This window comes from Coffea arabica, chromosome 10c (genome assembly GCF_036785885.1).
Source record: "Coffea arabica cultivar ET-39 chromosome 10c, Coffea Arabica ET-39 HiFi, whole genome shotgun sequence".
Lineage (NCBI taxonomy): Eukaryota > Viridiplantae > Streptophyta > Magnoliopsida > Gentianales > Rubiaceae > Coffea > Coffea arabica.
Window position 1 is genome coordinate 10452644 of NC_092329.1, and position 27095 is coordinate 10479738.

General features: G+C 34.0%; 1 long non-coding RNA gene across 1 annotated transcript; it reads left to right on the plus strand.

Moving 5' to 3' along the window:
* Positions 1 to 1286: 1286 nt before the first annotated feature.
* On the plus strand, positions 1287 to 25135 carry LOC140015641 (uncharacterized). The gene is made up of 3 exons (XR_011822279.1): positions 1287 to 8052; positions 24151 to 24206; positions 24911 to 25135. It is a non-coding gene; the product is annotated as an uncharacterized lncRNA (long non-coding RNA).
* Positions 25136 to 27095: the final 1960 nt, after the last annotated feature.

Sequence of the window (27095 nt, forward strand, 5' to 3'; positions counted from 1 at the left end):
TTACAATCACTCAGATAACCCTCAACAAAGCTACACTAATGAAACTTTCAATCACAAGTGAAATGCTCACAAGAAATTCACACCACTTTGAGAACAAATCTAGATTTGGAAACTATTTTCTAGCTAAAATATCTCTTGAGATCTTGTAAACAAAGTGTGCAAAAGTCACTCACTGGTTCAGAATCGTTTATATTTAAAGGGGACCAAAAATGGGGTTCAATAATGCTTCCAACGGATAGTAAGCAGATGAAGAGTCAGCTAGCCGTTAGGGCCGTCGGACGTCCGACAGATGAATCACCGTCCGATCCCATCGTCCGAAAATCAGCCAAGTTGTCGTTCGGACGTCCGATGCGATCGATGTGCGTCCGAAGCGTGCGTCCGATCCTCCCGGACGTTCGATGCTTCCTTACGAGCGTCCGACAGAGTTTCCTTCTTGATGTTCTTCATTCTTTCGGACGTCCGACAGCTTCCTTTAGGACGTCCGACATGAGTGCCCTGTTTTTGCTTCTTCTTTTGGTTGATTTTCTTTCCTTGACACCTTTGTACCTGATTCTCTTAAAAGCAAAACACTTATATTTGAAGAGAATTAGAAAAACATTTCAAAATACTTTGTGATCATCAAAATCAAGAATAACATTTTCCCCCTTTTTGATGATGACAAAACAATGGTTTGAAATGAAATTTGATGATTACAAATAGGCTCCCCCTTTCTTAGTCAATCGTAGAACAAAAGCTTAAAAACTCTCCCTCACTTGGCTACTACACAGATTTGGAACAAAAACTTAAAAAACTCCCCCTCACTTGGCTACTTATTATCCATATTGTCCGTTTTCATATCTACACCATCTCTCCCCCTTTTTGTCATCACAAAATTCAAAATGTAAAGATACATTTGGAGAACTAGTAACAAAGATTCGACCATATATCCAACCATTCATAGCAAAATGATCTTACGAGCATTACATCCATATTTCCAACCATTCAACCAAGTAAATGTAAAGATTCAACCATTCGCAAACATTACAAACATATGTCCAGTTTTGGACATTACAAAACACCAAATGACATCAAGCACCAGAATTCAATAGATAAAAAGAGTTCAAGACAACTATCTAACATTCAGCAAATAAAAACAGTCAAACATAATGCAAATGATCCTAATAGGACTAGTGATCCTAAATGATAAGTTAAGAGGATCCAGGCGTCCTTCGAGTAAGCTGATACTGAGAGAGATCCTCCTCCTCAGTGTCCTCATCATCTTCACTCTCACAATTCAAACCTTTTTTCATCCTAATCTATTTTATTTTACAGAAACTCCTTTCAAAACCAGAAAATTTTATGAACAAATTCTTTTAGAAATAGACTCCATAGAGCCTTTAACTTGATATCCAGATAATACTCCATAGATCAAGCCAAATATCATAAAATAAAAAGCAAAAGAATCATCAAATCAAACAACTGGCCAATATCTGGTTATCAAACCTAAAATTAATTCTTTACTCCAAATAAACCTGCAATTTACACTTATTATGATTACATAAAAGCATGGAGATGAATATTTTATTTTTGACCCTTCTCTCACTTTCGTTTCATTCAATTATTACTGTCAGTAACCCATGATTTTTCAATATGGTTCTACAATTAGTGGCACAATTTTGGAGGACTCTTTGAAATTATGCGTTCAATTTTCGCGAAGATTATGACTTATTCAAAAGGCATCCAACTTTCAATGACTACGCGGAAAAACAAGTTGCACTCCATTATTATATCAAGAATAGAATTTCCTGAATTTTTTGTTGAAATTTTAACAAGATTAGTATTCAAGGAATTAATTATTTTTCCAGGTAATTAAGAAATTTTATCAAGATCATTATTCATCCCGAACCCAGCCAATAAAAAAGGATAGATACCAATTCTCAAGAGACCAATTAGAAAATAGAATCCTAAACAAAAGAAGATAAAATGACATAAGAAATGACGTCAACAAGCACTCTCTTTACTCAAGCAATGACTTCAACAAAAGAATATTCCAGAGCAGATTACTCTTACTTACTCTATATAAAGAGAAGCAGACCAGCAATCAGAAAAATAAGCAGGAGAAGAACGGAACCTTTGTGAATTCTTAGAAGAAACAACTCCTCTAATCCCAAAAGATAGTATAATATATAAAGGAAATAAGGGAACTAGCGTGAGGCTTTTAAACTATGAAAAGACTAATCTAGGAAATGAAAATGATGAAATAGAATATACTGAAGAAAATATATTACTAGAAGAACATATTGAAAATATAGATAGTATTGAGACAGAACATAAATTTTATATCCCAAAGAACTAGGAATAAAATTGACAGAAAAAGAATTAATTGACCTAGAAAGACAACTAGAAATTATAGGACAGATAAGTGTAACGGAAATAATATATTATGATAACCAAGGAAATATTCGGATAAAAGAAGAAAATGATATAGAAAATACAGAAATAAATACAGAAGAAATGATGGACTCAAGTAGTAGTAGTTGTGCACAACCTCTATAGCAACCAGTAGTATATAACCCAGGAAACTTATCTAGACCAACATATAACGAGTATAAAGAACCAATAGTAAAATATAAACCAAGAGGTAAAAAACAGCCTCTAAAAATGTTGGATAAAAAGAATTTAATAGATGATGGCTTAATATTAAATTTAACAGCACATGATTCTCAAATTTGGAATATCATTATAGACCATTGGAAATATAAAGTAGTTAGGCATTATATACAAAAAGGATTTGATCATAATACTACAGAAATGTATACATATTTAGAAACATTTTTAGGAGAAACAGTTAAAGCAGCATGGAAAAAATATAAAGAAAAATATCCCAATATATTAGCAGAAGATATGATGTTAGGAAATGATTTCCATAATTTTACAAATAGGATTCAATCACTATTAACGGCACAAAGTCCAAATAGAGGAACTCTAATGCAGCAACAAGAAGCAATCAGGAAATTAGAACAAATTAGTATTAGTAACTAGAATCAAGTAAAACAATTTATAAAAGAATATACATATCATGCACTTTTAGTCGGATGTTTTTATGATGAAGGAATAATAGAAAAATTAGTATTAAAACTCCCAGAACAATTGGGAAAAATAATTTATGAAAAATAGAAGAAAATAGAATGGACTGAACCAACACTTAAAAATATAATAGTAGTAGTAAAGTTTATAATGACAGAACTAGAAGAAAGGTGTACAATGATAGTAATACAAAAACAATTAAAAGGAAAACATAGTTTTTGCAAAAATATTTATACAATACAAAATTGTGATAAACTAGAAAAGAAAAAATACAAAATAAAAAATATTATCCTAAGAAGAAATGTTATCTCAGAAAATCTAGAGTTAGAAAAGCATACTTACAAAAAGAAAAACGTGTTAGAAAATATAAACTAAATATAAAATAAATGAATAAATTAAGTTGTTATGCATGCGGAGAATAGCAGCTCGAATACGAGCTCGACTCGAGATGGTCAATATCGAGTTCGAGTCGAACTCGAGTTAATCAAGTCGAGTTCGAGTTCGAATTCAAAAACATTAAGTTTGTTGGGCTTGCAAGCTCGATTATATATATTTTTATTTTTTTATTTTAATAGTAAAACTAGTTTTGTACTCGTTCGTTGAACGGGAATCATTGAAAAATAATAAACTATTTAGTTAATTTTATAAAAATATCGATATGAAATACAAACTTAATGTCTATTTCATTATAACCTTTCTTAAGTATATTACTATATGCGCATTGTAATATAAAGTATTCTTATAATATAAATTTGAACATCTAATAATTTACTTCGGTAATTAGTTACTTTTCTACTTCTTGTAGTGATAACAATTCTTATTTACTTCGGTTCCCTATGCAGTACACAAATTATTGGCATGAATTTGGAGATATATCTAATAGAGATATTTATGTCTCTTTTATTTATATCGCATTACTTTCCAGTTCCTCTTTTGGGTAGGAAATAAGAATCATATAATATTAAGAATTCTTATAGGAAATAAGAATTGATATATATCTAAACAAAAAAGGAGCAAGTCACGTAGGAAACTACTTGCCGTCTCGTTAAGCCACGTAGAAAAGAGAAAACATGAAAGGATAAGAATGAGAATACGACTTTATTATATATATATATATATATATATATATATGATTATATATATTTCTAATATTTTATTATTTATTAAAATATTATTATTTTATTCATTTTTAAAAATAAAATAATTATTTTTTATTTTTAAAAATAAAATAAAATAAATGAATCGTCTATACTAACTAGTGACAATCCAACTGCGACCCACTTCCTAACCTTTATGTTTTTTATTTAATTTATATTATTTACTTTTCTGGTTTAAGGGGCTAACTCCTCGTCCCGTCTAGTATCAGAGCCAGAGGGTAGTGGTGTTCAAAATGGTGTTCAGAGCCAAAACAACAAAGAAGAAAATAAGAAAAATTTTTTTACTGTAACACCGGAAGCACTGTAGTAATCCGGCAAGTTATTGTGCAAACATGACAACAAAAAACAAACGATGTACTGTAGCGCGCACCGTAACAATATTGTAGCAAACACTGTGGCAAGTACTATGGCAACACGAAAATTTTGCTATAAATACTCCTCAAATCCAACACAATAGACACACCATTCTGGACACCATTTTTGTATCATTCTTCAAACTTTTCCTTCTCTCTAAACTTGAAGAAATTCTCCTCTCTCTCTCTACAAACTAGTTTTATTTTAATTTTTGGAATCAAACAAGGGAGCGAGCCTTGCAAGCTTCCCAAACATTGTAAGTTTTTTTACAAACTCTTATTCAATCTTATTCAATCAAATGGTCGACTGAACCGCCTCATATTCATATTCATTTACTTGTTTTATTTATTTTGATTATACTAACATTTTGAAGGCTTGATAACTTGTAGAATTTGGGCACTAGAATGAGTATTGATGTATTTTTTGATTTTTTCAGAAAATATTGAACAGCACTTCAAACACCTAAATACTTTTGTGCATGTTACCCAGAAAAATGATATGGTTGTATCCCAAAAGAAAATCATACCTTTTTCAAATGAATTAAACTAATATTCTTATCTTTTCTATTTTTTGAAAACAAACAAGCATGATTTTCCAACATGGTTTGTAGCATGGTGCAAAGCACTTTGATCTAATCTGAAAATTCTTCCTCCAGATATCCAACAAAGTTACAAATTATTCATAGATAGATTTGAATTCTCAAACAACTATATACCAATCAGTCTGCACTTCTTTTCCATATTCTCGGTAACATGAATCTACCAGTGGAAATACGAATACATACAGCAAACACAACTCCCTCCATTATTAGTCCGACAAGGATATTCAAAATGGTGGCCAACATTCAATAAAAATTTCATTCAACCAGCAAATATTCAGGCATGATTTCAGAAGAATTCTCGCTCAATAAAATCTGGAGATAGTCAAACAAGCCAGTTTTTGCAGTAGAAATTTATCTCAACAGTCAAACTGGTATCAATCACTAATAAACAAGAGTATATCAAACGATTTAAAGATTTACTTCTACAACTGGATCAATCAAAAGAAACTTTAAACAAAGAGAATGCATTCAGTTCTGGAACAAAACTTAATGAATATGAAGGTCCAGAAAATGAAGATAATTGTTATGAAATTTTCTCACAAATTTCACAAGGTCACAAAACAATAAAGAAGAAAATAAAAAATATTTTTACTATAGCATCGGAAGCACTGTAGTGGTCCGGTAAGTTACTGTGCAAACACGGTAACAAAAGATAAACGATGTACAGTAGCGCGCATTGTAGCAGTACTGTAACAAACACTGTATTGGGTACTGTAGCAACACAAAAATTTTGTTATAAATACCCATCAAATCCAACACAACAAACACACCATTCTGAACACCATTCTTACATCATTCTTCAAGCTCTTCCTTCTCTCTAGACTTGAAGAAACTCTCCATTTTCTCTCTACAAATTAGTTTTAGTTTTTAGTTTTTGGAATCAAACAAGAGAGCGAGTCTTGCAAGCTTCTCAAACATTGTAAGTTTTCTTACAAATTCATATTCAATTTTATTCAATCAAATGGTCGACTGAGCCACCTTATATTCATATTCATTTATTTGTTTTATTTATTTTGATTATACTAACATTCTGAAGGCTTGCTAACCTTTAGAATTTGGGCATTAGAATGAGTATTGATGTATTTTTCGATTTTTTCAGAAAATATTGAACAACACTTCAAACACCTAAATACTTTCGTGCATGTTATCCAGAAAAATGGTATGGTTGTATCTCAAAAGAAAATCATACCTTTTTCAAATGAATTAAACCAATATTCTTATCTTTTCTATTTTTTGAAAACAAATAAGTATGATTTCCAACATGGTTTGTTGCATGGTGGAAAGCACTTGGATCTAATCTAGAAATTTTTCCTCCAGATATCTAACAAAGTTACAAATTATTTAAAGATAGATTTGAACTCCCAAACAATTATATACCAATCAGTCTGTACTTCTTTTCCATATTCTTGATAGCATGGCTCTACCAGTGGAAATACGATATATACAACAAACACAGCTCCCTCCATTATTAGTTCGACAATGATATTTAAAATGGTGGCCAACATTCAATAAAAATTTCATTAAACCAGCAAACATTCAGACATGATTTTAGAAGAATTTTCGCTTAATAAAATCCGAAGGCAGTCAAACAAGTCAGTTTTTGCAGTAGAAGTCTATCTTAACAGTAAAGCTAGCATCAATTTCAGATAAACAAGAGTATATCAAAAAGTTCAAAGATATACTTCTACAATTGGATCAATTAAAAGAAACTTCAAACAAAAAGAAGACCTCTAGTTCTGGAACAAAACTTGATGAATAGGAAGGCCTAGAAAATAAAAATGATTGTTATGGAATTTTCTCACAAATTTTAGAAGGCCACAAAACAACAAAAAAGAAAACAAGAAAAATATTTTTTACTGTAGCACCGAAAGTACTGTAGTAGTCCATCAAATTATTGTGCAAATACGGCAACAAAAGATAAAAGATTACTGTAGCGCGCACTATAGCAGTACCGTAGCAAACACTGTAGCGAATACTGTGGCAACGCAGAAATTTTCCTATAAATACCCCTCAAATCCGACACAATAGACACACCATTCTGAATGCCATTCTTACATATTCTTCAAGTTCTTCCTTTTCTCTAGACTTGAAGAAACTCTCCCATCTCTCTCTACAAATTAGTTTTAGTTTTTAATTTTTAGAATCAAATAAGGAGCGAGCCTTGCAAACATCCCAAGCACTGTAAGTTTTCTTACAAATTTATATTCAATCATATTCAATCAAATGGTCGGCTAAGCCGCCTCATATTCATATTAATTTACTTGTTTTATTTATTTTAATTATATTAACCATACGCGGTTGGTTCAACCGCCTATACTAACTAGTGACAGTCCGACTGCGACCTATTTCCTAACTTTTATACTTTCTATTTAATTTATATTATTTACTTTCATGATTTAATGGGCTAATCCCTAGTTCTGTCTGGTATCAGAGCCAGAGGGAGAAATGGGGTGATGGTTATTTTTCTTTACTTATTATCATATTATTAGTGTAGATCTACAAGTTTATATCTTCCTGATGAGATTGTTTGATGATGGCTATTTTTCTTTACTTATTATGATATTGTTGGTGTAGATCTACAAGTTTATATCTTTCCGATGAGATTGATTAATTTCGTGATTTTCATCTTTCTTTATTTATGATGTTGCTAGTGTTGATCTACAAGTTTAGATCTCTCTGATGAAATTGGTTAATTTCGTGATTACTGTCTAATGTATTCAAATTTATTATAGTATTGATAGTATTGATTTTATGATTTTAGATCTGTCCGAGGGACATGGAGCCTGTAATTGATAACCTCCGGTCCAGGTTGAGCCATGAGATTTGGCAGTCCTGTAGGGATGTTAAGGTTCCTGTGGTCCGAGATCCAGGACGGTAAAGTGTCGAAAGATTAGATCTGATTTCATGGATTTTTGCTATCTATATTATGATTTCATTTAAACTAGAATGTTAGATTCTTGATTTAGTAAATCTTTATGGTTTGATAGATTTATGGGAGACTTTGGTAGATCTATAAATTTGTTTTCCAAAACTTTTTGCGAATCTGATAGGTTTATCGATTCTGGTATGAATTCATAATTTGAAAAAGATTTTGGTGAATTTACTGAGTTTATATGAATTGATTTTGATGGATCTATTAATTCTGCTAGGAGTTCATGAGAGGATTCATGGTTTGTTTGAGATAGATCTATGAATAGATCTAAGGGTTCTTGTATAAAAGTTGGAGTGTTTATAGTTTTTGACATAAAGGATGCATGTTTTGAAATATTTTGGAATGAATATTTGAGTTCTGTTGTGGACTCTTGAGAAGTTTGAGACTCATACTAGTCAAAAAAATGAATATGCTGTTTTGTTTTTCTTAAAAAGTCATAAAAGTTTTCTTATATATTTTTTCGGGGTTTTCCCTGATATTTGTCAAAAAATTATTTTCTTTTAAAATGATTGTGGTTTGCAAAAAATTCCGATCTAAGGTATTGTTTGTCAATCCGAAATTCAGAAGGTTTGTTTTCTAGTTTTTGCTGAATAAGGATTGATTGCTCAATTCGAGCAATTTTGGTTTAAAGGTCATCTAGTGGTTTATTGTTTAAAGAAGAAATAGGAGATTTGGAATTTGTCTTGACAAATGTAGCCATAAGCAGAGACAAGTTAAATAAATAAATAATTTAAACAACTTATAATCCTCTTTCTTTTGGCATAGAATCCTTCAGGATCTATGGAGAATAACCATTTTTTTAAATCGATTATAACAAAGATAATGAGGGAATTACAAGAAAAGATATAACCTTTTGAGAAAGATTAACTATATATGACGACCATATTTTCATCATAATAAAGATAGTGATGAGGCTACAAAAATACATCTAACATTTGAAAAATATTAACTATGTATGACGACTATATTTTCAAACAAAATCATAATATAGATAGTAAAAATTCATGAAATCAGATCTGATCCTTCGACATTTCACCGTCTTGGATCTCGGGACCACAGGTTTCTTAACATCCCTACAGGACTATCAAATCTCATGACTCAACTTGGACCGGAGGTTAACAATTACAGACTTCATGTCCCTCGAACAGATCCAAAGTCAAAAAATCAATAATATCAATAATATAATAAGTTTGAATACATTAATAGTAATCACAAAATTAACCAATCTCATCAGAGAGATCTAAACTTGTAGATCTACACTAGCAACATCATAAATAAAGAAAAATGGTAATCACGAATTTAAGCGATGGAACGAGGGGTTAGCCCCTTAAACTATGAAAGTAAATAATATAAATTAAATAGAAAGCATAAAGGTTAGGAAGTTGATCGCAGTCGAACTGCCACTAGTTAGTATAGACAGTTGAACCAGCCATGTATGTTTAGTATAATCAAAATAAATAAAACAAGTAAATGAATATGAATATGAGGCGGTTCAGCCGACCATTTGATTGAATAAGATTGAATATGAGTTTGTAAGAAAACTTACAATGTTTGAGAAGCTTGCAAGGCTCGCTCCCTTGTTTGATTCTAAAAACTAAAAATGAAAACTAGTTTGTAGAAAGAGAGAGGAGAGTTTCTTCAAATCTAGAGAGAAAGAAGAACTTGAAGAATGATGTAAGAATGGTACTCAGAATAGTGTGTGAATTGTGTTGGTTTTGAGGGGTATTTATAGCAAAATTTTCGTGTTGTTACAGTACTGCTACAGTATGCGCTACAATAAATCGTTTGTCTTTTGTTGCCGTATTTGCACAGTAACTTGTCGGACTGCTACAGTGCTTTCGGTGTTACAATAAAAATAATTTTTTTTGAATTTTGTTTCGATTAAGCCAGTTGTTTGTATTTTTAGCAGATTGTTACAGATAGCTCTTGTTTTGTCTCCTGAATCATTTTGTCATATTCAGGTGTTTGTATTCCTCATTCCTTGAGCCAATGTTTATTAAGGATTAATCTTTGAATTTTTCTCCGTTTCATGAAGCTTTGATCTTTTAAGTTTCGGACGGTATTGTTTGTTGATTTTGCAGCAATGTTGTCATGTTCATGCCTGAAATATGGGGGGATTCATTGTCTAGTCTTTGTGTTGTAGAATACAACATCAAAGTATCTGATCTTGTCTTTCCTACACTCCTGCTTATATGAATAATAATCTTTTGAAATATACAATATTGTACTATCAGCAAGCTTGGTTGGCTTCCAGTTGCTGATTTTTCTAGATGTTGAGCTCGTCATTTTCTTGCAAAACAGAATTTGTTTGTTTAAATGATTTAGAGAAGGGTAAGATGGCATTAGGATCAAGGAGTTGAGGTATTATGCCCTCTTCTGTGGTTTGGTAAGGAATTAGTTGTCGAATAAAGGACATTCCTAATATGACATTGTTGGTTAGTTTTTTGGCTAGAAAAAAGGAATTTGGGATTGATGCAAAGGAGAATTGGATCTAAACATTTGTTAGTTTGAAACTTACTTCAAGTTTAGCTCCATCAGCTCCTCTAAGAACTTCTTTGATTTTTTCAAAAAATTAGGATGGAACAAGATTTTCAAGAATACAGTTTTGGTCTGCCTCAGTGTCAAATAAGGCTTCAGTTTCGATTACGTAATTATTGTTAATTAGTAATCGAATTTGGATCAAGTGATCTTTGTTTTTCTTGAATTTTTTGGATAATTGGTTTAAGAATACAGTATCATCTTGAATATTTGAACCAATAGGTTCTCTGATTGGTACTAGATTTTGAAGAACAAGGCTGTCAAGTTCTTGTTTAGCTTTGACTGCCCTAATTTCTTCTTTAAAATGATCAATTTTTGTTTGGAGATTTTGAAGGGTTAAGGGTTTGGTAGGTTTGGAGGGAAACCTATCAAGAATGTTTGTGAGATTATAGGTTTTGAGAAGTTTTGGATCTTTGGCTAATGGATTTAAAGAGGTTGAGGTTTGGTTCAGGGTTTCTTTGAATTTGTTTAGGTAGAGTTATTTTTTCTCTTTTTCAGGAATTTCTTAAATAGAATGCATAAAGGTTAGGAAGTGGATCGCAATCGGACTGTCACTAATTAGTATAGGTAGTTGAACCAACCATGTATGGTTAGTATAATCAAAATAAATAAAACAAATAGATGAATATGAATATGAGGCGGATCAACCGACCATTTGATTGAATAAGATTAAATATGTGTTTGTAAGAAGACTTACAATGTTTGGGCAGCTTGCAAGGCTCGCTCCTTTGTTTAATTCTAAAAACTAAAATTTAAAACTAATTTGTAAAGAGAAAGGGGAGAGTTTCTTCAAATCTAGAGAGAAGGAAGAGTTTGAAGAATGATATAAGAATGGTGTTCAGAATGATGTGTCTATTGTGTTGGATTTGAAGGGTATTGATATCAAAATTTTCGTGTTGCCACAGTACCAGCTACAGTGTTTGCTACAGTGCGCGCTATAGTACATCGTTTGTCTTTTGTTGTCGTGTTTGCACAATAACTTGTTGGACTACTACAGTGCTTCCGATGTTACAGTAAAAATAATTTTCTTGTTTTCTTCTTTGTTGTTTTGTGACCTTATGGAATTTGTGAAAAAATTTCATAACAATCATTTTCATTTTCTGGACTTTCATATTTATTAAGTTTTGTTCCAGAACTGGAGGTCTTCTCTTTGTTTGAAGTTTTTTTTGATTGATCCAGTTGTAGAAGTATATTTTTGAGTTGTTTGATATACTCTTGTTTATCAGTGATTGATGACAGTTTGGCTACTGAGATAGACTTCTACTGCAAAAACTGACTTGTTTGACTATATCCGAATTTTATTGAGCGAGGATTCTTCTGAAACCATGCTTGGATGTTTGCTGGTTGAATGAAATTTTTATTGAATATTAGTTACCATTTTGAATATCCTTGTCGGACTAATAATGGAAGAAGCTGTGTTTGTTGTATGTATTCGTATTTTTACTGATAGACCCATACTACCGAGAATATGGAAAAGAAGTGCAGGCTGATTGGTATATAGTTGTTTGGGAGTTCAAATCTATTTTGAATAATTTGTAACTTTGTTGGATATCTGGAGGAAGAATTTTCATATTAGGTCCAAGTGTTTTCCACCATGTTACATTCCATGCTAAAAAATCATAGTTGTTTATTTTCAAAAAATAGAAAAGATAAGAATGTTACTTTAATTTGTTTTGGAAAGTGAAGGTATAGAACCATGCTGCCTTATAATCCTAATAAGTATAATCTGGGGGATTAAAGGAAGTGGAAAAAGGTTAAGGTTTAGGTTTGTTTAGATTTGTTCCCCATTCTGAAGGCTTGATAACCTTTAGAATTTGGGCACTAGAATGAGTATTGATGTATTTTCTAGTAGGGTTTCCATTTTTTTTTCTTTCATTTTGATTTTGTGGGATTTAAGGATCAAAGACTTTGAATATGTGAGAATGAGTTTATAATATTCAAGTGTCTTGGTAAGAGTTTGAGGTATGCAATTGTAGGTGTCTGGAAGAATAGTTCGAGCCAGTAATTTAGTTCGGTTTGGACCACAGGAATGTGGGTAATTGATTTGACATATGGGTAGGAAGTTTTGTTTGGTTTTGGTTCAAAGTTAGCCAAGGTCTTAGATTCTTGGATCACAATAGGTTTGGACTGTTTGGGCTTGATGTTTTGGTTTAAAGCCAATTTAAAATGGTTTGGTGTATCCCAAACAGGATATCCTAGTGGATCGGTTGATATCCATGAGATTTAGCCAATTGTTTGAGATGGTCAGAGTATGCTTGTTTTTCATCTTCTTCCTCAGCTATGTTTGCCCATGTTTTTGGAGAGGCTATGGATATGGGTTGAACTGAGGAAAGAATTTGGAATCTATTTGAGGATGAGTTTGAAGAGAATTGTTTTCCTTATTGGAAGGACTGGATGAACTTGAAGAGTCTTGTTTGATTGCTTGAGAGGAAGGCTCTGTTTGTTCTAAGGATTTCTCCTGTTGTTGCATCTTTTCTTCCCTGCAAAAATTCTGTGGTTAGATAATCAGGAATGGAGTTTGAAGACCCCTTAATGTATTCAATGTCAAAATTAAAGATCAATAAAATCGCTTGCCATCTTGCAAAGATTTGTTTAGAGGCAAGGTTTTTGACATCTTTTTGTAAAACATCTTTAGTTGACTTACAATCAACTCGAAGTAAAAACTTCTGGTTTAATAGTTTAGCTTTAAATTTTGTAATACATAAAACTATTGCAAAGATTTCCTTTTTGATAGTAGAATAGTTTTGTTAAGAGTTGTTCTAGTGTTTGAAAGCAAAAGTAATTATCTATTTTTTATTATTTTTTGTTTGTTTAAAAATACCACCATATCCTAGATCAAAAGCATCTGTTTCCACAATTTTTGGAATTGTTGGATTTGGAAGAGCTACGCAAGGAATGGCTTTGACTTGGGTTTTAATTTTTCTAATTGTTTCTGTATGGATATCCGTCCATAAGGGCGGAGTGGTTTTTAGTCTATCATATAGAGGTTTAGCTATATTGCTAAGATTTGGAATGAAATTTGAGACATAGTTTAAACAACCCAAGAATCTTTGGAGCTGTGGTTTATCAAGAATTTGGTCAGAAAATTTATCGGCAAACTGGATTGACCTATTAATGGGAGTAATGGTTCTTTGATGAATATAATGTCCAAGGAACCGGATTTTTGTTTGAAAAAGGCTGATTTTCTTTTGGGATACAACCAAACCATTTTTCTAGGTAACATGCAGGAAAGTATTTAGGTGTTTGAAGTGCTGTTCAATATTTTCTGAAAAAATCAGGATATCATCAATATAGACGATGATGAATGAGGAGTAAGGACTGAATATCTCATTCATAATCCTTTAGAATTCTGAAGGTGCATTCTTAAGACCAAATGGCATTACGTTTCATTGATAATGTCTAAATGGTACTGTGAATGCTGTCTTGTATCTGTCTACAACATGAATTTGTATTTGCCAAAATTCAGATTTCATGTCGAATTTTGAGAATATTTTGGCCGAATAAAGCCTCTGAAGCAAATCCTTCTTGTTTGGTATAGGATATCTGATCCACCGAAAAGCTTTATTAAAGGCTTTGTAATTAATTACGAGCCTTGAAACCCCTCTTTCAATCTTTGATTGTTTGTTGGCATAGAATGCTGGACAACTCCATGGAGATTGGCTTGGACTAATAATGCCTTTGGATAGGAGGTCATTAATCTCCTTTTGGCAATGTTGGAGTAGTTCTTGATTCATCTGTATAGGTTTGGCTTTTGTTGGAATATACTTTTCCTTAAACTCAGGTTCATAAGGAAGGTGAACAGTATGCTGTTTCCTTGTCCAAAATGCATTTGGAACTTCTGCACAAACCATCTCTTGGACTCTTGTTTGCAAATTCTGGATTTTTTGCTGGATTTCTGGTTTTTTGAGCTATTCATCTATCCTTTTGTAGGCAATTTCTTCTTTTAAGAAATTGATTTGGCTGTGTTTGAGGGATAAGTAATTTAATATTTTTTGAATTATTTTTCTAGAGAAAGGTAAGAGAACATTTTGACCATATTTTGGTGGTATGATCCCTTCATTAGTGGTTAAATAAGGGATAAGTTTGGTAACAAAAATTGTTTCAAGAATAACATTGTTGGTAAGGTCTTTTGCCAAGAGGAATGTTTCTTTGATGGATACAGAAGAAAATTGAACCTGAACGTTTGAAAGTTTGAACTAAATGTTTAATTGGGAACCAATGGCTCCTCTAAGGCTTTCTTTTATTTTTTCAAAAAACCTTGTTGGAATAAAATCTTCTTGAATACAGCTAAGATCAGTTCCTGTATCAAATAAAGCTTCTGTTTCTGCAATATAATTGTTACTAATAATTAGTCTTATAAGAACAAAATATTTTTTGTAAGATATTATGTTTGACTGAGAAGGATTTTCAATGATATCTTCTTCAGTGGTTTGTTGGGTTGTTTTTTCGATTGTTTTAGCTTCCCTTGTGAGAGAAGCGACTTCTGTTTAAAGATCTTTAACAATTATATGTTTGATACTATGTTGAGTTTTAGATAAGATATTTATTATGGAATATCCTATGTCTTTTCTAATGGTATTATCAGAATTATTCATTGGTTGTCTCAAAAAAAGAATGTTAGATTCTTGATTTAGTAAATTTTTATGGTTTGATAGATTTATGGGAGAATTTGATAGATCTATAAATTTGTTTTCCAAAACTTTTTGCGGATCTAATAGGTTTATAGATTCTAGTATGGATTCATAATTTGAAATAAATTTGTTGAATTTATATGAATTGATTTTGATGGATCTATTGATTCTGCTGGGAGTTCATGAGAGGATTTATGGTTTGTTTGAGATATATCTATGGATAGATCTAAGGGTTACAACTGGGCAATTAAAAGGAAAAGCAAAAATTTTAAAAACAAGTTCTGAAAGGAATTTCGATTAATATAGAGGACAACAAAACGAAGATGATTGCTACGAAATTTTTTCACAAATTTTGTAAAATCACAAACCGATTCAATCAAAGTAAGAAAAACAGAGAAAATTTATTCATACTATAGCGTCGGAAGTCACGATAGCAGTGCGACAAGTTATTGTGCAAATACCATAATAAAAAGATAAACTGTGCACTGTAGCAAACAGTAAAAATCACTATAGTGGATACTATAACAACACAAAAAATTTGCTATAAATACTCCTTAAATCCAATACAAAACATACACAATTTCTTCAAGATTACTTCTGTTTCTAGTTTGAAGAAAACTCTCTTCCTTCTCTTTACAAACTAGTTTTTAGTTTTTAGACTCAAATAAGAAAACAAGCCTTGTGTAAGTTTCAAACTTTTGCCAGTTCTCTTACGAACTTTTATATTCTCTTATTCAATAATATTCTATCTAATGGTGGGCTAAGCTGCCTAATATTCATATTCATTTACTTGTTTTAATTATTCTGTTTATGATTATTGTGATGATCCCACCGCATCTAGAGGCGTACCAAAAGGTTTAGCGGACTGTCTGCCTAACTCGCGTCAGGATTCGAAAATACAAAACAATAAAAGGTATATGAACCGAAAGAGTACTATTTATAATATATACATAGGCAAAAGAGTTCTAGTTACACCATCAAAAGTAGATATCCAGACCACTACTTCATCTTATGATAATAAACAAAATCAAAAAGTAGACCTGAAAAAGGATTCTTACACGGATCATTATAACAAGAAGAACCATCTTAATTATCTGGCTATTACAAACTAAACCTAGTTATACTAGTGACAGTGCCAAAGAGTCTTCCGCGTCGCCTCTGTTAAGGAAAATAAAGGGAAAGTGGTAAGTTATAAACTTAGTAAGTAAACAGGGGTAAAAACGTAAATGGCACATCAAGACGAACAATTACATCACAAAGATGCCAAGTCAAAAGCAAAAGAAATAACAGCACAAATTAAGGATACAGGTTGGCTCCAAAGCCAAGTTATTTGCTATGTGTGACCTCCTGTCGACACTCCGTCAACCACAAATAAGGGTCCATAGAACTCCACTTGTACTTCCACCGTACCCCTTATCACCCTCACTGGCCAGTCAACCGCACAAAATGGCTCGAGCAATCCAAATGAAATCGAACTTGGTTCACAAATGTGGTGACTTCAAGGCTAGGTTGGACTGATTTCCACCAATCCCTGACCGACTCAAATGGTCCGTCTAGGTCTTGAGATCGGGCTCCAAACTCATCATATTTCATAATTCACAAAAGTCATCCAAGCTACAAGCTCAAGGGATTCAATCCCAAAACAATTCATATACACATGTCATGTACAAATACAGGTACAAATAGGGTTTAGGTCGAGTGTGATAAAGTACACCCTCGCCTAAGTACCCTTTCATCCACATGAAAGCACATAAGCGAGTTATACATAGAAACGGTCCGGCTACTTACGTAAAGAACAAGTATAGCAAAAGTACGAAAATCACATCGCGTGCAACAGCTAGTAGGTCCCACTGGCTCCGCTTAACCTGCTACCATTTGTAATAAAAGGTTGTATCAAATTATTCCATAAACGGCTACTAAAATGTATAAATCAAGTAAATTGGCAAAACGGATACACGCGCGCGTGAAAAGTGTATAAATCGAAACATAAGGTGTACTTATTATTCGAGACATGAACAAATAAAGAATACAAAATATAAATGTATATACACAAAAGACACACAGAAGATAACCTAAAAGATTGTACTCAACTATATACATGTATTTACAAGGTCACACCAAAAGATATACAAGTTATCTGACATCCGGTCGGTACAAAACCCATTAAATACATAAGCACTCCGACTCCAAAATCTAGTTAGCCAGCCAAATAATAAAAAAAATCAGCCATATTAGTTATAACAAAAGCAGTCTATCAGATGATCAAAAGAAAGTCTAAGCGGCGACCCTATGCACCTCCCCTAGGGCTCCAATCCCCAATAGAGTCTAAAGTGCCCACCTCATCCATCGGCTCTGGACCGGTAGTTCGGGGTGGTGCCTCCGTGGCCACATCTAACAAGACCTTACAGGTCAACATGATTGTGAGAACCCTGAAAATGGATATATAAGCTAGTGCATATTTCATTTGCATTTCTTTTATTCTTTAATAATTTCCAGAAACCAATTAAACTTCCAAAACAAACTGAAATCTCTGGTTCCAACTTGCGGCTTCCAAAGTTTTCCAGCAACTAATATACTTTAGATTAAATTTTCCCTTGGTTTAAACATGGTGTTAGATACTCAAATTTAGCATTTAACACTTAGCTAGCTAGTAAAAATTTTCACTTCAAAACTAGATTCATTCAGCAACTAAAATTATCCAGAAAAATCCAGAAATTTTGTCCATCAGTAACGGATGAACATGCATGAAGAGATGTTCTGTTTTCATTTTATTTTCTGGGTTAAAACATGCTTTTAAACTCTCAACTCCCTCATGCAATTACTTAGCTAGAAAATAAACATTTCCAGTTCAGAAATCGAGTTCAAACAACAACCATGAACATCAAAATTTTCTAAAATTTTCCTGCTTGACTCGGATGAACATGCTTGGCAGATTACACTTTGATTTCATTTTTTTTTTCTTTTCTGGTTTAAACTAACTAATTAGTTGCATGCAGAGTCTAATTAACTTGTGATCAACTATATAATTATGGTTGTAAGCTCAAACAATAAAATTGAACAAATCAGGCTGCAATAAACAAGCTAAGCTCTCGGCAGCTCCAAAACATGCACATAACCGAACTTCTTTTCTTAAAACTCCCATCCGGCTGCCTATCATCCACATGCAAGTTCTTAGATAACTTAAACTTCTTGTTTTTGATTAGTTAAACACTTAATCAAACTCAGATTGTCGCAGGAAGTCAGAAATAAAACTACAATTTCAAGCCAGCTCCTCGGCAGCAACATTTTAACCGAACAGAAATTTTTCTAATGATTTGATTTCAACATCCGTCTGCACAATCCTTACATGCAATCTCAGATATAGCTTCCTCTACTAGAATTCAACCTAATTAGTCCAGAAATTACCTCAGATATCAGCTAGGCTTACACACGAAAATTTCCAGAAATTTCTTCCCTTGCTCTCGGCTTCAAGTGCAGTCGGTTGGTCCTGATTCCTAAGTTGCGCCTGGAATTGGTTGCAGCTGGTGGATTTGAGTTTGGTTGGTTGGAGTTGGTGGAGATGAAGGTGCAGAATGGTGAAGTTTCACTGAAAATCTTCTCCCTGGTTTCACTCCAACTCACGGCAGAACCAAAAAAATTCTGGCAGCTCACGTTCCCTCCTCCCTTGCTCTCGGATGCTCTCGGTCTAAGGCAGAGGAAGAGGTGAGATGTGGTTGAGTAGAGGAATTGCAGTGATTTCGGTGGAGTTGTGCAGAGAAGGAAATGAAATTTGTGAAGGCGGTATCTTGGTATTAAGAAAGAAATGGTTTGCGGTTTTGTTTGTGCAGAGAAGGAATTGGAATTGCGGTTTGTGTTTGTGATATGAAATGTGAAATAGAGCAAATGGTATTGTGGTGCCGTGGTTTACGAGAAAGGATTGCATATAAGAATTGGTTGCGTATCGAATTGGTAATAGCTGCGGTGATTAGACTTGTGGTCAGAAGTTTCGTTTGGTTTGCATGGAAATGTAAGGGCGTTTTGGTCTTTTCACTTTGCTCCCTAACCTCAACTTAATTTCTCAATTCCAACTTAATTCTAAAAATTATCCCCAAGTGTGATTTGAACGCCTAATTATACCCTAATATACCTAAACCATATTTATCGAATAATTCTCGATTAAATTTGAATATTAAGGTTCCTAGTAATTCTTATATTATTTAGCGATTAAATTAGTTCTTATAATTTTCAATTATTATTTCTCAAGGAATAGAGTTAGTCTAACTCGAAATTTATCGATTTAATAATATAAAGTCAAGTGAAATAATAATCAAATCCAAGGGTGTCAATTTGCACATAAAAATTATTTTTACGCACTTATTGTGAAAACAAAGAAAGATAAGGATATATTTATCGAATTTTCACGCCTTAAGTATGTTTAGTATATTAGAATCATATTTATCTAAAATTCATTGGTTTTCATCTTAACGCGAAAATTCTTATTAACATTTAACATTAGCAACTAATTGGAATTAAACATAGGAATTTAAATAATTTATTTAAGAATAGTAAGTCTATCGACTCGAGTATCATTAATTTAGCATAAAGGAATTTAAGTATTCTAAGTTTTTATGTTAAGGCAAAAATTAATCTAACCCTAAAGATTTTAATTTAGTCTAATCAAACCAAGAAATTTCACAACTTAAGAAAATTATATTATTTTTCACATAAACCTATTTTTACGTACTTAATTGCGAACAGGTAAAAGTAATGCTGGAAATTATTAAAGAATAAAAGAAATGCAAATGAAATATGCACTAGCTTATATATCCATTTTTAGGGTTCTCACATCCTCTCCTCCTTACAAGAATTTTATCCTCAAAATTCACACTTTCTAAGGAAATAAATCAGGGTACTTTTTCTGCATTTCCTCTTCTAATTCCCAAATTGCTTCCTCAAGTCCATGATTTCTCCATAGAACCTTCACCAGAGGAATTTTCTTATTTCTCAGTTCCTTTACTTCTCTTTCCAAAATCTTGACTGGTCCTTCTTCATACGTTAACGTCTCATCCACCTCAATTCCCTCCAGGGGCAGCACATGACTTGGGTCGGAATAATATTTCTTAAGCATGGAAAAGTGAAATACATCGTGAACCTTAGCCATGCTTGCGGGTAACTTCAGCTGATATGCTACATTCCCAACTCGCTTTAAAATTTCGAAAGGTCCGATATACCTTGGATAGAAGAAGCCCAGGAGAAAAGTGAAACTTATTAGGGAAAGGCTTCAAACCGCTCAGAGTAGACAAAAGAGCTACGCCGACACAAGGAGGAAAGATTTGGAATTCGAAGTAGGATACAAGGTCTTCCTAAGAATTAAACCCTTGAAGGGCGGAGTAGTGCCAGTTGTGAAATTTCTTGGTTTGATTAGACTAAATTAAAATCTTTAGGGTTAGATTAATTTTTGCCTTAACATAAAAACTTAGAATACTTAAATTCCTTTATGCTAAATTAATGATACTCGAGTCGATAGACTTACTATTCTTAAATAAATTATTTAAATTCCTATGTTTAATTCCAATTAGTTGCTAATGTTAAATGTTAATAAGAATTTTCGCGTTAAGATGAAAATCAATGAATTTTAGATAAATATGATTCTAATATACTAAACATACTTAAGGCGTGAAAATTCGATAAATATATCCTTAGCTTTCTTTGTTTTCACAATAAGTGCGTAAAAATAATTTTTATGTGCAAATTGACACCCTTGGATTTGATTATTATTTCACTTGACTTTATATTATTAAATCGATAAATTTCGAGTTAGACTAACTCTATTCCTTGAGAAATAATAATTGGAAATTATAAGAACTAATTTAATCGCTAAATAATATAAGAATTACTAGGAACCTTAATATTCAAGTTTAATCGAGAATTATTCGATAAATATGGTTTAGGTATATTAGGGTATAATTAGGCGTTCAAATCACACTTGGGGATAATTTTTAGAATTAAGTTGGAATTGAGAAATTAAGTTGAGGTTAGGGAGCAAAGTGAAAAGACCAAAACGCCCTTACATTTCCATGCAAACCAAACGAAACTTCTGACCACAAGTCTAATCACCGCAGCTATTACCAATTCGATACGCAATCAATTCTTATACGCAATCCTTTCTCGTAAACCACGGCACCACAATACCATTTGCTCTATTTCACATTTCATATCACAAACACAAACCGCAATTCCGATTCCTTCTCTGCACAAACAAAACCGCAAACCATTTCTTTCTTAATACCAAGATATCGCCTTCACAAATCTCATTTCCTTCTCTGCACAACTCCACCGAAACCACTGCAATTCCTCTACTCAACCACATCTCACCTCTTCCTCTGCCTTAGACCGAGAGCATCCGAGAGCAAGGGAGGAGGGAACGTGAGCTGCCAGAATTTTTTTGGTTCTGCAGTGAGCTGGAGTGAAACCAGGGAGAAGATTTTCAGTGAAACTTCACCATTCTGCACCTTCATCTCCACCAACTCCAACCAACCGAATTCAAATCCACCAGCTGCAACCAATTCCAGCCGCAACTTAGGAACCAGGACCAACCGACTGCACTTGAAGCCGAGAGCAAGGGAAGAAATTTCTGAAAATTTTCGTGTGTATGCCTAGCTGATATCTGAGGTAATTTCTGGACTAATTAGGTTGAATTCTAGTAGAGGAAGCTATATCTGAGCTTGCATGTAAGGATTGTGCAGACGGATGTTGAAATCAAACCATTAGAAAAATTTCTGTTCGGTTAAAATGTTGCTGCCGAGGAGCTGGCTTGAAATTGTAGTTTTATTTCTGACTTCCTGCGACAATTTGAGTTTGATTAGGTGTTTAACTAATCAAAAACAAGAAATTTAAATTATCTAAGAACTTGCATGTCGATGATAGGCAGCCGGATGGGAGTTTTAAGAAAAGAAGTTCGGTTATGTGCATGTTTTGGAGCTGCCGAGAGCTTAACTTGTTTATTGCAGCCTGACTTGGTTCAATTTTATTGTTTGAGTTTACAACCATAATTATATAGCTGATCACAAGTTAATTAAGCTCTGCATGCAGCTAATTAGTTACTTTAAACCAGAAAAGAAAAGAAAATGAAATCAAAGTGTAATCTGCCAAGCATGTTCATCCGAGTCAAGCAGGAAAATTTTAAAAAATTTTGATGTTCATGGTTGTTGTTTGAACTCGATTTCTGAACTGAAAATGTTTATTTTCTAACTAAGTAATTGCATGAGAGAGTTGAGAGTTTAAAAGCATGTTTTAACCTAGAAAATAAAATGAAAACAGAACATCTCTTCATGCATGTTCATCCGTGGCTGATGGACAAAATTTCTAGATTTTTCTGGATAATTTTAGTTGCTGAATGAATCTAGTTTTGAAGTGGAAATTTTTACTAGCTAGCTAAGTGTTAAATGCTGAATTTGAGTATCTAACACCATGTTTAAACCAAGGAAAAATTTAATCTAAAGTATATTAGTTGCTGGAAAACTTTGGAAGCCGCAAGTTGGAACCAGAGATTTCAGTTTGTTTTGGAAGTTTAATTGGTTTCTGGAAATTTATTTTATTTTTCCTTGGAATATAATGATTTCGAAATACAGAGGAGTTGTAAGTATTAAGTTGTGTAAGTTGTTTAGCAATGAAATATTTGATAAATTGAAGATGGAACCAGAAAATGCTGGTTTATACATGCTGGAATTTCTTTTGTGGTAGCCGAGGGGTGAGTTGGAATCTTAGCTTGGCTTTTAAATTTTTTTTTCGTTGAAACATGATGGATGAAAATGCCTGGAATATGTTGTTTTGGAGTTTTATAAGAAATGTATGAATGTCCTGTTTCTTCGTGAAACTGAAATTGGGTTTGGATCGAACTTTTAGCTTACTTGTGGTTTAAATTCTTAATTGAATTGTGGTTGGAAGTAATTGGTGTTGTCAAAGGCTAATGATTGATGAATTCCTTGGCCATTTGAATGATTTTATAAGTATTACTGGGTGATGAAATTTAATTGCTAGAATTTCTTGGAGGCCTTGCTGTTATTTTTATTTGTTTAAGCTGAGCTTGCTGAAACCAAGTGCTAATGATTGATGAAGCCTTGGTCATTCATTTTATTTTTATCAGAAATGCATTTGTTGAAATCTAGGGCTAATGATTGACAAAACCCTAGTGATTTGCTATGTGATTTTGCTATATTTGATCCATAATATGATTTCAAAACGGAAGCAGAGCTGTGAAAGTCGTTTCTACCTTGCGAACTCGAGTAACTGTGATCAAATTAATCAAAAATATTTTCCAACTAGTATTAAATTATAAAAATTCAATATCTAGTGTTTTGCCTAAAACTTTCCAACCCGATAATTTCCTTTAGCTCAAACTAGCCTTATTACCTTTGGAAAATGATTTTCCTAGTTTCTAAAACTCTAGCCTTGTTTTACTCCTTTTCTTTTCTCTAAGAATTGTCCTTGGCTAGTTAACTATAGGAAAAGGGCCAAAATACGAGTTTTAATAATTTTAGTTAAAAGCATAGGAACTTGCTCGGCAAGAAATCTTATTTTTAGGTAAAATAGTTTTAGTAATAATTTTTGCAAAAACCATAGCTTTAAAGAAATGTTCAAAGTAACTTCCTAACGTGGATATTAAGAGGTTTGTCGACTTATTTCGAGAAAATAATAGTAGTTACCCTTTTATAAGGAAAAGTATTTTAAGGAAATCTATAAGAAACATTTCTTCTACTTTTGTCAAGTTTTAACCTAAGGGACTCTTGATTCTTCTAAGGAAAAGTAGATTAGTAGTATATTAGATATACCTCGATGTCTATAAGCTTAAAAACTGAGTAGAAACTTATAGTTTCAAATTTTGGTTTTTAGGATATTGCGAGGACGCGGAATTCGATTTCCAACTTGATATCTGAACTCCACTCTTGGTGAGTGTCCCTGCCTGTTCTATGCTTACCTGTTTAAAGTACTTTCTTGACTCGATATGTGATAATTTGCAAAACTGGTTTTTGATCCATCGAAATGAGCTGTGTGTACTTTATCGCACTAGCCGTTCGAGTGGTGACTTGTGCAAAAATATTTTTCTCCTGAATCTTTGATTCTAAATGTAGTTGCGTCGTTGGGTGAATCCCTCGACTTCTGAATCCAACTACCATGAATCTAAATGTAGTTGCGTCATTGGGTGAATCTCTCGACTTCTGAATCCAACTACCATGAATCTAAATGTAGTTACGTTGTTGGGTGAATCTCTCGACGCATGAATCTAACTACAATAATGTCGTTGGGTGAATCCCTCGACCAATCATCTACGGGTATATCTCGAGTATACTGCGTCCTTAGTCGGCGAGCGGGCCCGGGACAAGGGTATGAACGGTGACGGGTTAGGATTAAAATGAGTGGATCTACATGGATTATAAGTAGTGAGAGTTGACGGAGGGTCAACTACGATAAATGGTGATCAAGCGAGGAAAATGGCTCCTGAGAGCCCATGTATCCTACCTTGTGCTGTTATCCGCTTTCCTAACTGTTTGAATTTGCTATGTCATTAACCGCTGTTTGTTATTACGTGATTGCATGTTTTGGGGCACCACTGAACTTTAGCTCACCCCACGTTTATTGTTTTCCTTAACAGGTTCTGGAAACTGAAAGCTGGATGCTTACTTATGTTTTCCTTTTGGATTGTATTTGAATACTATAACTTATTTTGTGGGCTGTAATGCGTTATTTGGAGATAATGTACTTTTCTTTTGGATTGCCACTTGAAGCTGGAAAATGTGTAAACCCTAATTCGATTGCTTGGCTTGTAAGTTTGTATTATGGATTTATGTGTTTATCTATCCGGTTTGGTACGACTTTATACTTTGGTACATAGCACGTGAGACGTTTAAGAGCCTCGACTGGCTAATTTATCACTGCTATCTCTGAAGTTAATGTGGATTTAAGGAAGATCTTATTCGGGAAAAATTGTTTTGTAATAGATTAGGATATTTTTCGAAAAGATTTGGGTTAGAATGCTTGCGTGAGTCCTGGCGAGAGCTGGGCAGACGGCCCGCCAACCCTTTGGTTCGCCTCAGGGGGAAGTGGGGTCGCCACAATGATCCCCCGGGCCCGTTCCATCAGCTGCCCCTTCATAGTGAAGAGGTGCTGGTGTGTCGTGGAGCTGACAACGAAAAGCGTCTGTCCTCTCTTTCTCATCTCTGAGGCCCTGCTCCAATCCCTAATGTGCATAGCCTGCCCGTGGGGCACCTCTCTGGTCTCTTCCAGCTGTCTAATCAAGCGATCGTACGCCTTCTCCAGGCGACGTCGCTCGTCGTCCACCGCCATACGACCTCATCTAGGTAGCCGAACGTCTGTCGGCACTCATATGGCCGGTTCAGCCGACCAAAAGGGGAATACAGCGAATACGACCCCCAGGCCTCCTCTGAAATCGGAGCACACGCCGGCGTAGCACCTGATTCACCGGGCCTCCTGCACTAGGAGGTCTCGGCCCTGGTCCTGATCCACTAGGTTCCACGGTCTCCATACCTACAAAACATTATTTGGTCAGTTCGTCGGCATTTCAGCTTAAAACATACCATTCAACTTAAATAGATACACATATTCCTACTGCTTATCACGTATGTCCCAATTGTTCAAATCCTCTAATTTAAGCGCTTTGATACCACCTGTGACGACCCCACGGCACCCAAAGGCATACCAAAGGGCTTAGTGGACCGTCTGTCTAGCTCGGGCCAGGACTCGAAAACACAAAACAATATAAGCTATATGAATCGAAAGAGTGCTATTCACAATATATACATTAGCAAAAGAGTTCTAGTTACACCCTCAAAAGTAGATATCTAGACCACTACTTCATCTTATGATAATAAACAAAATCAGAAAGTAGACTCGAAGAAGGATCCTTACACGGATCACTATAACAAGAAGAACCATCTTAATTATCTGGCTATTATAAACTAAACCTAGTTATACTAGTGACAGTGCCAGAGAGTCTCCCGCGTCGGCCCCTGTTAAGGAAAATAAAGGGAAATGGGTAAGTTATAAGTTTAGTAAGTAAACAGGGGTAAAAACGTAAATGGCACCTCAAGACGAACAATTACGTGATAAAGATGCCAAGTCAAAAGCAAAAGAAATAACAGTACAAATTAAGGATACATGTTAGCTTCAAAACCAAGTTATTTGCTATATGTGACCTCCTGTCGACACTCCATCGATCACAAACAAGGGTCCGTAGAACTCCACTTGTACTCTTACCGTACCCCTTATCACCCTCACTGGCCAGTCAACCGCACAAAATGGCTCGAGCAATCAAAACGAAATCGAACTTGGTTCACAAACGTGATGACCTCAAGGCTAGGTTGGACTGACTTCGACTAAACCCCGGCCGGCTCGAATAGTCCGTCTAGGTCTTGAGATCGGACCCCAAACTCATCATATTTCATAATTCACAAAAGTCACCCCGAGCTACAAGCTCAAAGGGTTCGGTCCCAAAACAATTCATATACACATGTTATGTACAAATACAGATGCAAATTAGGGTTTAACTCGAGTGTAATAAAGTACACTTTCGCCTAAGTACCCTTTCATCCACATCAAAGTACATAAGCGAATTATACATAGAAACAGCCCGGATACTTATGTAAAGAACAAGTATAGCAAAAGTGCGAAAATCACGTCGCGTGCGACAGCTAGTAGGTCCCACTGGCTTCGCCTAGCCTACTACCGTCTGTAATAAAAGGTTGTACATTATTTCACAAACGGCTACTAAAATGTATACATCAAGCAAATTGGCAAAACGGACACACATGCGCGCGGAA